Source organism: Salvelinus namaycush, chromosome 2, assembly GCF_016432855.1.
Source record: "Salvelinus namaycush isolate Seneca chromosome 2, SaNama_1.0, whole genome shotgun sequence".
In the NCBI taxonomy this organism is placed as follows: domain Eukaryota; kingdom Metazoa; phylum Chordata; class Actinopteri; order Salmoniformes; family Salmonidae; genus Salvelinus; species Salvelinus namaycush.
Genome location: NC_052308.1, coordinates 27,291,503 through 27,305,245, shown reverse-complemented (window position 1 = coordinate 27,305,245; position 13,743 = coordinate 27,291,503). Strand labels below are relative to the sequence as shown.

At 41.2% G+C, this 13,743-nt stretch overlaps 1 protein-coding gene across 5 annotated transcripts in view; it reads right to left on the bottom strand.

The window, feature by feature from the left end:
• LOC120060754 (transcription factor EB-like) overlaps positions 1-13,743 on the bottom strand; it is a 79,999-nt gene that overhangs the window by 49,613 nt on the left and 16,643 nt on the right. The window contains exon 1 of one of the 5 annotated variants that reach the window (XM_039010177.1): positions 6,212-6,294. The exons of the other annotated variants lie outside the window; for them this stretch is intronic. The gene's annotated coding sequence lies outside the window, so the exon portion shown is untranslated. Of the gene's footprint in view, positions 1-6,211; positions 6,295-13,743 lie in introns of those variants that run through there. 5 annotated transcript variants of the gene reach the window in all.

Genomic DNA, 13,743 nt, shown 5'->3' with positions numbered 1-13,743 from the left:
AGTAGCAGTAACAGTTGCAGTAACAGTAACAGTAACAGTAGCAGTAACAGTTGCAGTAGCAGTAACAGTAGCAGTTACAGTAGCAGTAACAGTAGCAGTAACAGTTACAGTAGCAGTAACAGTAGCAGTAACAGTAGCAGTAACAGTTACAGTAGCAGTAACAGTAACAGTAGCAGTAACAGTAGCAGTAGCAGTTACAGTAGCAGTAACAGTAGCAGTAACAGTAGCAGTAGCAGTAACAGTAGCAGTAGCAGTTACAGTAGCAGTTACAGTAGCAGTAAAAGTAGCAGTAACAGTTACAGTTACAGTAGCAGTAACAGTTACAGTAGCAGTAACAGTTACAGTAGCAGTAACAGTTACAGTAGCAGTTACAGTAGCAGTAAAAGTAGCAGTAACAGTAACAGTTACAGTAGCAGTAACAGTTACAGTAGCAGTAACAGTAACAGTAACAGTAGCAGTTACAGTAGCAGTTACAGTAGCAGTTACAGTAACAGTAACAGTAACAGTAACAGTAACAGTAGCAGTTACAGTAGCAGTAACAGTAACAGTTACAGTAGCAGTAACAGTTACAGTAGCAGTAACAGTAACAGTAGCAGTTACAGTAGCAGTTACAGTAGCAGTAACAGTAACAGTTACAGTAACAGTAACAGTAACAGTAACAGTTACAGTAGCAGTAACAGTTACAGTAGCAGTAACAGTAACAGTAACAGTAACAGTAACAGTAGCAGTTACAGTAGCAGTTACAGTAGCAGTAGCAGTAGCAGTAACAGTAACAGTAACAGTAACAGTAACAGTAGCAGTAACAGTAACAGTAGCAGTAACAGTTGCAGTAGCAGTAGCAGTAACAGTTGCAGTAACAGTAGCAGTAACAGTAGCAGTAACAGTAGCAGTAACAGTTGCAGTAACAGTAGCAGTAACAGTTACAGTAGCAGTAACAGTAGCAGTTACAGTAGCAGTTACAGTAGCAGTAACAGTAGCAGTAACAGTAGCAGTAACAGTAGCAGTAACAGTAGCAGTAACAGTTACAGTAGCAGTAACAGTAGCAGTAACAGTAGCAGTTACAGTAGCAGTAACAGTTGCAGTAACAGTAGCAGTAACAGTTACAGTAGCAGTAACAGTAGCAGTTACAGTAGCAGTAACAGTAGCAGTAGCAGTAACAGTAGCAGTAACAGTTACAGTAGCAGTAACAGTAGCAGTAACAGTAGCAGTAACAGTAGCAGTAACAGTAGCAGTAGCAGTAACAGTAGCAGTAACAGTAGCAGTAACAGTTACAGTAGCAGTAACAGTAGCAGTTACAGTAACAGTTACAGTAGCAGTAACAGTAGCAGTTACAGTAGCAGTAACAGTAGCAGTTACAGTAGCAGTAGCAGTAACAGTAGCAGTAGCAGTAACAGTAACAGTAGCAGTAGCAGTAACAGTAACAGTAACAGTAGCAGTTACAGTAGCAGTTACAGTAGCAGTTACAGTAGCAGTAACAGTAGCAGTAACAGTAGCAGTAACAGTAGCAGTAACAGTAGCAGTAGCAGTAACAGTAGCAGTAACAGTTACAGTTACAGTAGCAGTTACAGTAGCAGTAACAGTAGCAGTAACAGTAGCAGTAGCAGTAACAGTAACAGTAGCAGTTACAGTAGCAGTTACAGTAGCAGTTACAGTAGCAGTTACAGTAACAGTAACAGTAGCAGTAGCAGTAACAGTAACAGTAACAGTAACAGTAGCAGTAACAGTAGCAGTAGCAGTAGCAGTAGCAGTAACAGTAACAGTAGCAGTAACAGTAGCAGTAGCAGTAGCAGTAACAGTAGCAGTAACAGTAGCAGTAACAGTAGCAGTTACAGTAGCAGTAGCAGTAGCAGTAGCAGTAGCAGTTACAGTAGCAGTTACAGTAGCAGTTACAGTAGCAGTTACAGTAGCAGTAACAGTAGCAGTAACAGTAGCAGTAGCAGTAGCAGTAACAGTAGCAGTAGCAGTAGCAGTAGCAGTAGCAGTAGCAGTAACAGTAGCAGTAACAGTTGCAGTAGCAGTAGCAGTAGCAGTAGCAGTAGCAGTAACAGTAACAGTTGCAGTAACAGTAGCAGTAACAGTAACAGTAGCAGTAACAGTAGCAGTAGCAGTAGCAGTAACAGTAACAGTAACAGTAACAGTAACAGTAGCAGTAGCAGTAGCAGTAACAGTAACAGTAGCAGTAACAGTAACAGTAGCAGTAGCAGTAACAGTAACAGTAACAGTTGCAGTAATAGTAACAGTAACAGTAACAGTAGCAGTAGCAGTAACAGTAGCAGTAGCAGTAGCAGTTGCAGTAACAGTAACAGTAACAGTAGCAGTAACAGTAACAGTAACAGTAGCAGTAACAGTAGCAGTAGCAGTAGCAGTAGCAGTAACAGTAACAGTAGCAGTAACAGTAGCAGTAACAGTAGCAGTAACAGTAACAGTAGCAGTAACAGTTACAGTAACAGTAACAGTAACAGTAACAGTTACAGTAGCAGTAGCAGTAGCAGTAACAGTTACAGTAGCAGTAACAGTAGCAGTAACAGTAACAGTAGCAGTAACAGTAACAGTAACAGTAACAGTAGCAGTAACAGTAGCAGTAACAGTAACAGTAGCAGTAACAGTAACAGTAACAGTAACAGTAGCAGTAACAGCAGCAGTAACAGTAACAGTAGCAGTAACAGTAACAGTAGCAGTAACAGTAGCAGTAACAGTAACAGTAACAGTAGCAGTAACAGTAACAGTAGCAGTAACAGTAACAGTAACAGTAGCAGTAACAGTAACAGTTACAGTAACAGTAACAGTAGCAGTAACAGTAGCAGTAACAGTTACAGTAACAGTTGCAGTAACAGTAGCAGTAACAGTAGCAGTAACAGTAGCAGTAACAGTAACAGTTGCAGTAACAGTAACAGTAGCAGTAACAGTTACAGTAACAGTAGCAGTAACAGTTGCAGTAACAGTAGCAGTAACAGTAGCAGTAACAGTAACAGTAGCAGTAGCAGTAACAGTAACAGTAGCAGTAACAGTAACAGTAGCAGTAACAGTAACAGTAACAGTTACAGTAACAGTAACAGTAGCAGTAACAGTAACAGTAGCAGTAGCAGTAACAGTTGCAGTAGCAGTAACAGTAGCAGTAGCAGTAGCAGTAACAGTAACAGTTGCAGTAACAGTAACAGTAACAGTAGCAGTAACAGTAGCAGTAGCAGTAGCAGTAACAGTAACAGTTACAGTAACAGTAACAGTTACAGTAGCAGTTACAGTAGCAGTAACAGTTACAGTAACAGTTGCAGTAACAGTAGCAGTAACAGTAACAGTAGCAGTAACAGTAACAGTAACAGTAACAGTAGCAGTAGCAGTAACAGTAGCAGTAACAGTAGCAGTAACAGTAGCAGTAGCAGTAACAGTAACAGTAGCAGTAGCAGTAACAGTAGCAGTAGCAGTAACAGTAGCAGTAACAGTTGCAGTAACAGTAACAGTAACAGTAGCAGTTACAGTAACAGTAACAGTAGCAGTAACAGTAACAGTTACAGTAACAGTAGCAGTAGCAGTAACAGTAGCAGTAACAGTTACAGTAACAGTAACAGTAACAGTAGCAGTTACAGTAACAGTAACAGTAGCAGTAACAGTAACAGTTACAGTAACAGTAGCAGTAGCAGTAACAGTAGCAGTAACAGTAGCAGTAACAGTAACAGTTACAGTAACAGTAGCAGTTACAGTAACAGTAACAGTAGCAGTAGCAGTAGCAGTAACAGTTACAGTAACAGTTGCAGTAACAGTAGCAGTAACAGTAACAGTAACAGTAGCAGTAACAGTAACAGTTACAGTAACAGTTACAGTAACAGTAACAGTAACAGTTACAGCAGCAGTAGCAGTAACAGTAGCAGTTACAGTAGCAGTAACAGTAACAGTAACAGTTACAGTAACAGTAACAGTAGCAGTTACAGTAACAGTTACAGTAGCAGTTACAGTAGCAGTAACCGTAGCAGTAGCAGTAACAGTAACAGTTGCAGTAGCAGTTACAGTAGCAGTAACAGTTACAGTAGCAGTTACAGTAGCAGTAACAGTTACAGTGAAAGTAACAGTAACAGTAGCAGTAGCAGTAACAGTAGCAGTAACAGTAGCAGTAACAGTTACAGTAGCAGTTACAGTAGCAGTAACAGTTACAGTAACAGTTACAGTAGCAGTTACAGTAGCAGTAACAGTAACAGTAACAGTAGCAGTTACAGTAGCAGTTACAGTAGCAGTTACAGTAGCAGTTACAGTAGCAGTTACAGTAGCAGTAACAGTAGCAGTAACAGTAACAGTTACAGTAGCAGTAGCAGTAACAGTAGCAGTAACAGTAACAGTAGCAGTTACAGTAGCAGTTACAGTAGCAGTTACAGTAGCAGTTACAGTAGCAGTAACAGTTGCAGTAACAGTAGCAGTAACAGTAGCAGTAACAGTTACAGTAGCAGTAACAGTAGCAGTAACAGTAACAGTAACAGTAGCAGTTACAGTAGCAGTTACAGTAGCAGTTACAGTAGCAGTTACAGTAGCAGTTACAGTAGCAGTTACAGTAGCAGTAACAGTTGCAGTAACAGTAGCAGTAACAGTAGCAGTAACAGTTACAGTAGCAGTTACAGTTACAGTAGCAGTTACAGTAGCAGTTACAGTAGCAGTTACAGTAGCAGTAACAGTAGCAGTAACAGTAACAGTTACAGTAGCAGTAGCAGTAACAGTAGCAGTAACAGTAACAGTAACAGTAGCAGTTACAGTAGCAGTTACAGTAGCAGTTACAGTAGCAGTTACAGTAGCAGTTACAGTAGCAGTAACAGTTGCAGTAACAGTAGCAGTAACAGTAGCAGTAACAGTTACAGTAGCAGTAACAGTAGCAGTAACAGTAACAGTAGCAGTTACAGTAGCAGTTACAGTAGCAGTTACAGTAGCAGTTACAGTAGCAGTAACAGTTGCAGTAACAGTAGCAGTAACAGTAACAGTAACAGTAACAGTTACAGTAACAGTAACAGTTACAGTAGCAGTTACAGTAGCAGTAACAGTAACAGTAGCAGTTACAGTAGCAGTAACAGTAGCAGTTACAGTAGCAGTTACAGTAGCAGTTACAGTAGCAGTTACAGTAGCAGTTACAGTAGCAGTTACAGTAGCAGTAACAGTTGCAGTAACAGTAGCAGTAGCAGTAACAGTAACAGTAACAGTTACAGTAGCAGTAACAGTAACAGTTACAGTAACAGTAGCAGTTACAGTAGCAGTAACAGTAGCAGTTACAGTAGCAGTTACAGTAGCAGTTACAGTAGCAGTTACAGTAGCAGTTACAGTAGCAGTAACAGTTGCAGTAACAGTAGCAGTAGCAGTAACAGTAACAGTAACAGTAACAGTTACAGTAACAGTAGCAGTAACAGTAGCAGTAACAGTAACAGTTACAGTAGCAGTTACAGTAGCAGTAGCAGTAGCAGTTACAGTAGCAGTAGCAGTAGCAGTAACAGTAGCAGTAACAGTAGCAGTTACAGTAGCAGTTACAGTAGCAGTTACAGTAACAGTAGCAGTAACAGTAGCAGTAGCAGTTACAGTAGCAGTTACAGTAGCAGTTACAGTAGCAGTAGCAGTAGCAGTAACAGTAGCAGTAACAGTAGCAGTTACAGTAGCAGTTACAGTAGCAGTTACAGTAGCAGTTACAGTAGCAGTAACAGTAGCAGTAACAGTAACAGTAGCAGTAACAGTAGCAGTAACAGTTACAGTAACAGTAGCAGTAGCAGTAACAGTAACAGTAACAGTAGCAGTTACAGTAGCAGTTACAGTAGCAGTTACAGTAGCAGTTACAGTAGCAGTTACAGTAGCAGTTACAGTAGCAGTTTGGATGTACATAACTGAGATTTCCATCCAATCTTATATAAACATGACTGTTCCATTCTCCATGGCAAGTTATCCATTATACAAGGATATATCTGTGACTCAATGAAGCCAGTCTACTCACCACACCAACCCACCACACAAAGCATGCATTCAAACAACCTATTTGCACAGTGACAAATTATATCTCATTCCTTGCTTACAGTCCAGTCACAAATTATACCCCATTCCTTGCTTACTGTCCAGTCACAAACTGCTGATACAGTCAGTAGCAGTCCAGTCATATTGTATCGTATTATATCCAAACAGAGACAATCCCACAGCCAGATGGAAACAGAGGCAGAAGGGGGGAAAGATCACGACACGGATGATCCTACATCCTTACCAGGGAGGCGGACAATTCAACAATCGTCAGATCAACATACTGTCTGTTACTGTATTCCAGACACCTCTACCACTACACACCGTTCATACAGACACTCAGAGAGAGTACTCTGCTAGCCGGGTTGAGCTCTTATACAGTCTCTCTCTGGTCTCTGCTCGTGACACCGCGCCTCTCCACTCAAAGAGTCACAGGGACAGGGTTAGTCACTGCCCCTTCCTCCCCAAACCAACTGCGTTTCCTCTCCTCCTCCTCCTCCTCCTCATAAATGAATGCCAGGGTGTCCAGAATATCGCTGTCCGTGGGAGGAACAAAGGGGACTCAGTGTCCGGAACCCCGCAGCAGATGCCCCCTGTCAAACACACACACAGAACTCCCACAGAACTCTGCCCCAAGCTGGGAAATCCATTCACCTTCCCTGTGAGCTGTGAGTATGGCTGAAACACACACAAAAACACAGACACAAATGCCAAGAAAGAGGGGGCAGCTACGTCTCTGAGAGACGGGGCCTGACGCCCTCGAATCGCACAGACTCCACTGACACACACACACCCTTCCACAGTGATAAGGCTCTCCGAGCGATAAGGCTCTCCGAGTGATGAGGCTCTCCGAGCGATAAGGCTCTCCGAGTTATGGTTCTCTGATAACACACACAGGTATTACATGTTTATAATGCTTGGTATCTTCAACAGAATGGTAGCAGACCATAATGTTGTCTGTTACATGACAGAATGCTGTTCAACCATGTGAGCAACAACTCCCTCTGCTATTAACAATGACAGACTGGAAATTAATGAGGGCATTTTCCATCAGCTACCAGCCTAAGGAATGACAATGCTGAGACATAAAGGCATGAGTACAGAGGCAGAATCAAACTTTGCCCAAACCATTTAGAAAAATATAATAGGTGAACAACCACAACAAACTGAATCACAGATTTCTCATACCATGACAACAATGATAACTTTTTAAAAACATGTCCGTCCTTGTGATTATTTTAAGGAAATGTTGGTCCAAACAGGTTGATACTGGTTGAATGACAGCTTACAAAAAAAATAAGTGATATGTGGATAGTAAATCCAGGTTTTTCTGGAACTGTGCACTGTGTTCACTCAGTCAGTGTCATTTAACCCCCCCCCCCCCTCACTTCCACAACCACACACACATTCTACCTGTACACAGGTAAGTGTTTCTCTCCAGTCTGTTCAGAAAATAGTTTAGCCCCCTCTGCTGGTGCAATTCTGCACTCTAGGTAGTATTTAACCAGATGACCCTACTCACAATCCTAAATCATTAGAGGGAGGGATTAATTAACATCTGACCCTGTATCAGTGGCTAAGGGCAGCTTCTACCTACTTCCCATTCCCATCCCCATTTTGCCCCTTTACGAGATCATATCCTGTTTCCCGATTCAGGTCTGGTGTTGACACATAGATGAGAGATAGAAGACAGTGTCTCGACAGCCTGACCCCAGAGAAGTGACTCAGTTCACTCCCTAGTCACACCTCTCCACTATGCTGTACCACGCCAAGGTCTCATAGTCTGTATCCCTGAGGGTCATTTTTCTGACCCCTCCGATTGGCTGTGTCCCTGAGGGTCATTTTTCTGACCCTTCCAATTGGCTGTGTCCCTGAGGGTCATTTTTCTGACCCCTCCGATTGGCTGTGTCCCTGAGGGTCATTTTTCTGACCCTTCCAATTGGGTGTGTAGTGGAGTCTCTGTACTGATCCTGTTCAGACACATCTGATAGGGTGAACCACTAAAGATCTTTGTACCAACCTCCCTGATAGGCTGAACCTCTCAGAGTCTCTACAGAGGAGAAAAGCTCCTTCTTGATGTAGTAGTGATTTTACAGGAAGTGTGAGGTTCCCTTTACCAGAAACGAGGTTGCATAACAACTGACTCACACACACAGAGCAACCCTGTGATTGCCTGGGTCACTGGGTTCATGTTTACAAGAACCACAAGTCATGTGATCACTCAAAGGAACAACCAGACAAAACAAATCAAGACAACACAAATACCCAATTCCTCACCTCAGTGCTGGTGAGGAAGGCAGTGGGCTTGTTCAACATTGCAGACGGCACTGCCAGCGAGCCGTGATTCACTGATGTACAAGAGGCATTTCACTGTGCAGGTGACATTAAAAACTTGATATCAACTTGCATCACAAATAACTATTTTGTAGATCAATCAGTCCCAGTTGACCCAGAATAAATCAGGTATTTGATTCTCTCTAGTTGGTCCGGCCCACTAGTGGGTTTCAGCTAACTCCTCCTGGGTTGCGGCGGTTACTGATACAGATAACCATGGTGATAAGAAGGTGAATGGGACAGTTGCTAGGTAGTGAACATCTGGTTGTCTCTCGTACCCTGATGAGATGGTTGTCACTGAACAGCATTTACTAAATATATAACCAATCAGAACCAACAACACTGTTGGTGTATGCATTTCCTGGCTATGTGACCTCGGACACAGGAACAGCATGCTGAACATAGGTTCATTCTCTAAAGGTCATGACCTCTTCAATACAACACATTTTTATGGACCTTCAATCAAACAGGATTTACAATTCTGCAAATTCTCTGGCCCCTTGAGTATTATCAAACTATGTCTTCTAGTTATATAATATAGTTATGTTAATCCTAATGCTATTGGTTGAAATTGTGATGGCCAAACTATCTCACACCACAGAATGGGTCTGGGGAGCACTGTGGACAGTGCTGTGTGTCGAGCGTATTGATTGGTTGGTCAGTGTGTTTTAGAATGTGGCCTTTGACTAATCAATCAGGATCTGCCCCAGGGTGACACACCACCAACAACAGAGAGATTCAGCAGGCTGATTTAGTAAGGCTTTTTTAAGGGGAAGCGTGTTGTGCTTTAAAAAGGGCCAGCGTACCCAACGTTTCCCCTCTTCCCCTCTCCTCACCTCTCTGCTGGGGTCTCTCCATCCCCAGCCTGTGGTTTCCATACAAACCTACTGGATATATTCAGACACATCAGTTTCAGCGGTATGAGTTAACACAGACTTGCACTGAACTCTCGTCTCATAGGCTCACTGAAACTGGGAGGCATGGTTCTCACATTCATACGTGCTAACAACAAGGCCTTGTTTGCAAACACACTGGGGCACCTTTAATAGCCTGATAGAGACAGCAGTGTATTTACAGTGTTATTTTGGGGCAAGGGCAGGGCTGGGGCAGGCAGCCTACTGATTGGCTAGAGCAGCTGCATGCCGGTTGTTGTTGACCAATCCCTAAGCGTCTGTGTGGGATGGAAATCTGACCAAGAAAGCCTTGTGCTCCTGACAATGGCCTATGGAGAGAGGAGGCTGGGCCCACACACAACTTTGTTTTACTATCCTCGTGGGGACCAAATGCTGAGTCAGAAAGTTACAGACGTACAAATACTGTATCATACCCCCCCCCCCCCAAAAAAAATGCTAACCTCCCCGGTTATTGTAATGGTGAGAGTTCAGCATGTCTTAGGGGTAGTATATTTGTGTGTCTGTAACTTTCTTACTCATCATTATTCAACATTCATTCATGATGATCCAGAATCATGGTAGCATCCACATTAATGTAGATGTGTTCAGAAACATATTCTATTCTTATTTACAATAAAAGTGACTCTAAAATGACAATACATTATTTACCATTCATTTGTATTGGGCACAAAATAATCTGAAACACAACCAAAACAAACAGCAAATGCATCCAACAAGTTTATAGTGTCACAAGCTTGATGGAATCGTTGCGTTCTAGGAATATGGGACCAAATACTCGACTACTTTAATACATATACTGTATAAGTGAATTTGTCCCAATACTTTTGGTCCCCTAAAATGGGGGGGATTATGTACAAAAAGTGCCGTAATTTCTATAGGTTCACCCAATATGGATGAAAATCCTCTCAAATTAAAGCTGACAGTCTGCACTTTAACCTCATAGTCATTGTCTCATTAACCTAGTCATTGTCTCATTAACCTAGTCATTGTCTCATTAACCTAGGCATTGTCTCATTAACCTAGTCATTGTATCATTAACCTAGTCATTGTATCATTAACCTAGTCATTGTCTCATTAACCTAGTCATTGTCTCATTAACCTAGTCATTGTCTCATTAACCTAGTCATTGTCTCATTAACCTAGTCATTGTCTCATTAACCTAGTCATTGTATCAATAACCTAGTCATTGTCTCATTAACCTAGTCATTGTCTCATTAACCTAGTCATTGTCTCATTAACCTAGTCATTGTATCAATAGCCTAGTCATTGTCTCATTAACCTAGTCATTGTCTCATTAACCTAGTCATTGTCTCATTAACCTAGTCATTGTCTCATTAACCAAGTCATTGTCTCATTAACCTAGTCATTGTCTCATTAACCTAGTCATTGTCTCATTAACCTAGTCATTGTATCAATAACCTAGTCATTGTCTCAATAACCTAGTCATTGTATCAATAACCTAGTCATTGTCTCATTAACCTAGTCATTGTCTCATTAACCTAGTCATTGTATCATTAACCTAGTCATTGTATCATTAACCTAGTCATTGTCTCACTAACCTAGTCATTGTATCATTAACCTAGTCATTGTCTCATTAACCTAGTCATTGTATCATTAACCTAGTCATTGTCTCATTAACCTAGTCATTGTCTCATTAACCTAGTCATTGTCTCATTAACTTTGTATGGCTGCAGGGGCAGTATTGAGTAGCTCTGATTAAAGGTGCCCATTTCAAACGGCCTCGTACTCAATTCTTGCTCGTACAATATATATATTATTATTACTATTGGATAGAAAACACTCTCTAGTTTCTAAAACCGTTTGAATTATATCTGTGAGTCAAACAGAACTCATTTGGCACAAACTTCCTGACCAGGAAGTGGAAAGTCTGAAATCGATGCTCTGTTCTACTTCCTGCCTATACATGGGCATGATACGTAAGAGTCTACGTGCACTTCATACACCTTCCCCTGGATGTCAAGAGGCGGTGAGAGAAGAAATTTCGTGTTTATCTTGGTCTGAAGTGGAATAAATCCTCTTTGTATGACGTGTCCCTCATTTCCGGTTTTCTAGAGAGCGCGCAGGGGGACATGGATTTGCCTTCTGTTTAGCTGCCGTTATAGTCGACTAATATCTCCGGCTTTGATTTTATTTGATACATGTGACCATATCATCGTAAAGTATGTTTTTTCAATATAGTTTCATCAGATTATTGAAAATTTTTCGGGAGTTTTGCCGTGTTCTGTTCTCTTCCGTTTGTTGACATGGAGAGCGTCGTGCCACTAGGCTAGTGCGCTTGCTAATTCAAGAGGAAAAGTTGCCGTTCTAAATCCAAACAACGATTGTTCTGGACAAAGGACACCTTGTCCAACATTCTGATGGAAGATCAGCAAAAGTAAGAAACATTTTATGATGCTATTTCATATATCTGTCGTACATGTGAACTAGTCGTGGGCGCCCAACGTTTGGGTACTCTAGCTATACCGAAGCTGCATATCGTAATGAAGTTATTTTTAGAATTCTAACACTGCGATTTCATTAAGAACTAATGGATCTATCATTTCCTATACAACATGTATGTTTTAGTTATGTTTATGAATAGCTATTTGGTCAGAATATGTGTGTCAGAAAAAGTGTCAGAAAAAAATCCGGGCGTTGTGGGAAAAAGTAGCTAAGTTAGCAGAATGTATAACCATTGATTTTAGCTCTAAATATGCACATTTTCGAACAAAACATAAGTGTATGTATAACCTGATGTTATAGGACTGTCATCTGAGGAAGAAAATCAAGGTTAGTCAAAAATTATATATCTTTTGCTTGTTTGTTACGATCGCTTACTTTTGCTAATGGGAAATTGCTTGTGTTTTTGGCTATTGTGGTAAGCTAATATAACGCTATATTGTGTTTTCGCTGTAAAACACTTGATAAATCGGAAATATTGGCTGGAATCACAAGATGCCTGTCTTTCATATGCTGTACACTACGTATTTCTCAGAAATGTTTTATGATGAGTAATTAGGTATTTGACGTTGGTGTCCGTAATTATTATGGCTGCTTTCGGGGGACAATTTCTGATTGTAGCTGCAATGTAAACTATGATTTATACCTGAAATATGCAAATTTTTCGAACAAAACATAGATTTATTGAATAACATGTTATAAGACTGTCATCTGATGAAGTTGTTTGTTGGTTAGTTTGGTTGGTTCTTGGTTAGTTAGGTTGGCTTTGTGCATGCTACCTGTGCTGTGAAAAATGTCTGTCCTTTTTTGTATTTGGTGGTGAGCTAACATAAATATACGTGCTGTTTTTGCTGTAAAACATTTTAAAAATCGGACATGTTGGCTGGATTCACAAGATGTGTACCTTTCATTTGCTGTATTGGACTTGTTAATGTGTGAAAGTTAAATATTTTAAAAAAATATATTTTGAATTTCGCGCCCTGCACTTGAGCTGGCTGTTGTCATAAGTGTACCGACGTCGGGCTTGCAGCCATAACTAGTCATTGTCTCATTAACCTAGTCATTGTATCATTAACCTAGTCATTGTCTCATTAACCTAGTCATTGTATCATTAACCTAGTCATTGTCTCATTAACCTAGTCATTGTCTCATTAACCTTGTCATTGTCTCATTAACCTAGTCATTGTCTCATTAACCTAGTCATTGTCTCATTAACCTTGTCATTGTCTCATTAACCTAGTCATTGTCTCATTAACCTAGTCATTGTCTCATTAACCTAGTCATTGTATCATTAACCTAGTCATTGTCTCATTTCAAAGTGCAGAGACAAAACAACAAAATGAGTCACTGTCCCAATACTTTGAGCTCACTGTATGTGGCAGGACTTGTAGACGATAACAGATTACAAAAGGAAACCCAGCCATGACTTGCCCAGCAATGCAGTACTCCCAAACGAGCTAAATGCCTTTAATGTTCGCTTCAAGGAATATAACACTATGCCTTGCATGAAAGCCCCTGTTTTTCTGGAAGACTGTGTGATCAGGTAGCCTAGCGGGTAAGAGAGTTGGAACAGTAACCGAAAGGTTGCTGGTTTGAATCACGAGGCGACTAGGTGAAAAAGAAATCGATGTCCCCTTGAGCAATTGCTCCTGTAAATCGTTCTCGATGAGAGCTAAATTATGTAAATGATCGATGTCTCCATGGCCGATGGGAGCAAAACTTTCATACATGTTAACAATTAACAGTTTGGCCGCCGGGCCAGACGGAATACCATGTTCTTTTTTTCAATGTTTTTATTATATATTTTTTTTACTATACAAAGCATACACATACAAATGACAACATACAGACGCACACAAACATCCACAACATCACCCTGCCCAGACCCTCACCAACATCCACAACATCACCCTGCCCAGACCCACCAGCTCACACCCCCATCTCCAATATCACCCTGCCCAGACCCACCAGCTCACACCCCCATCCACAACATCACCCTGCCCAGACCCACCAGCTCACACCCCCATCCACAACATCACCCTGCCCAGACCCACCAGCTCACACCCCC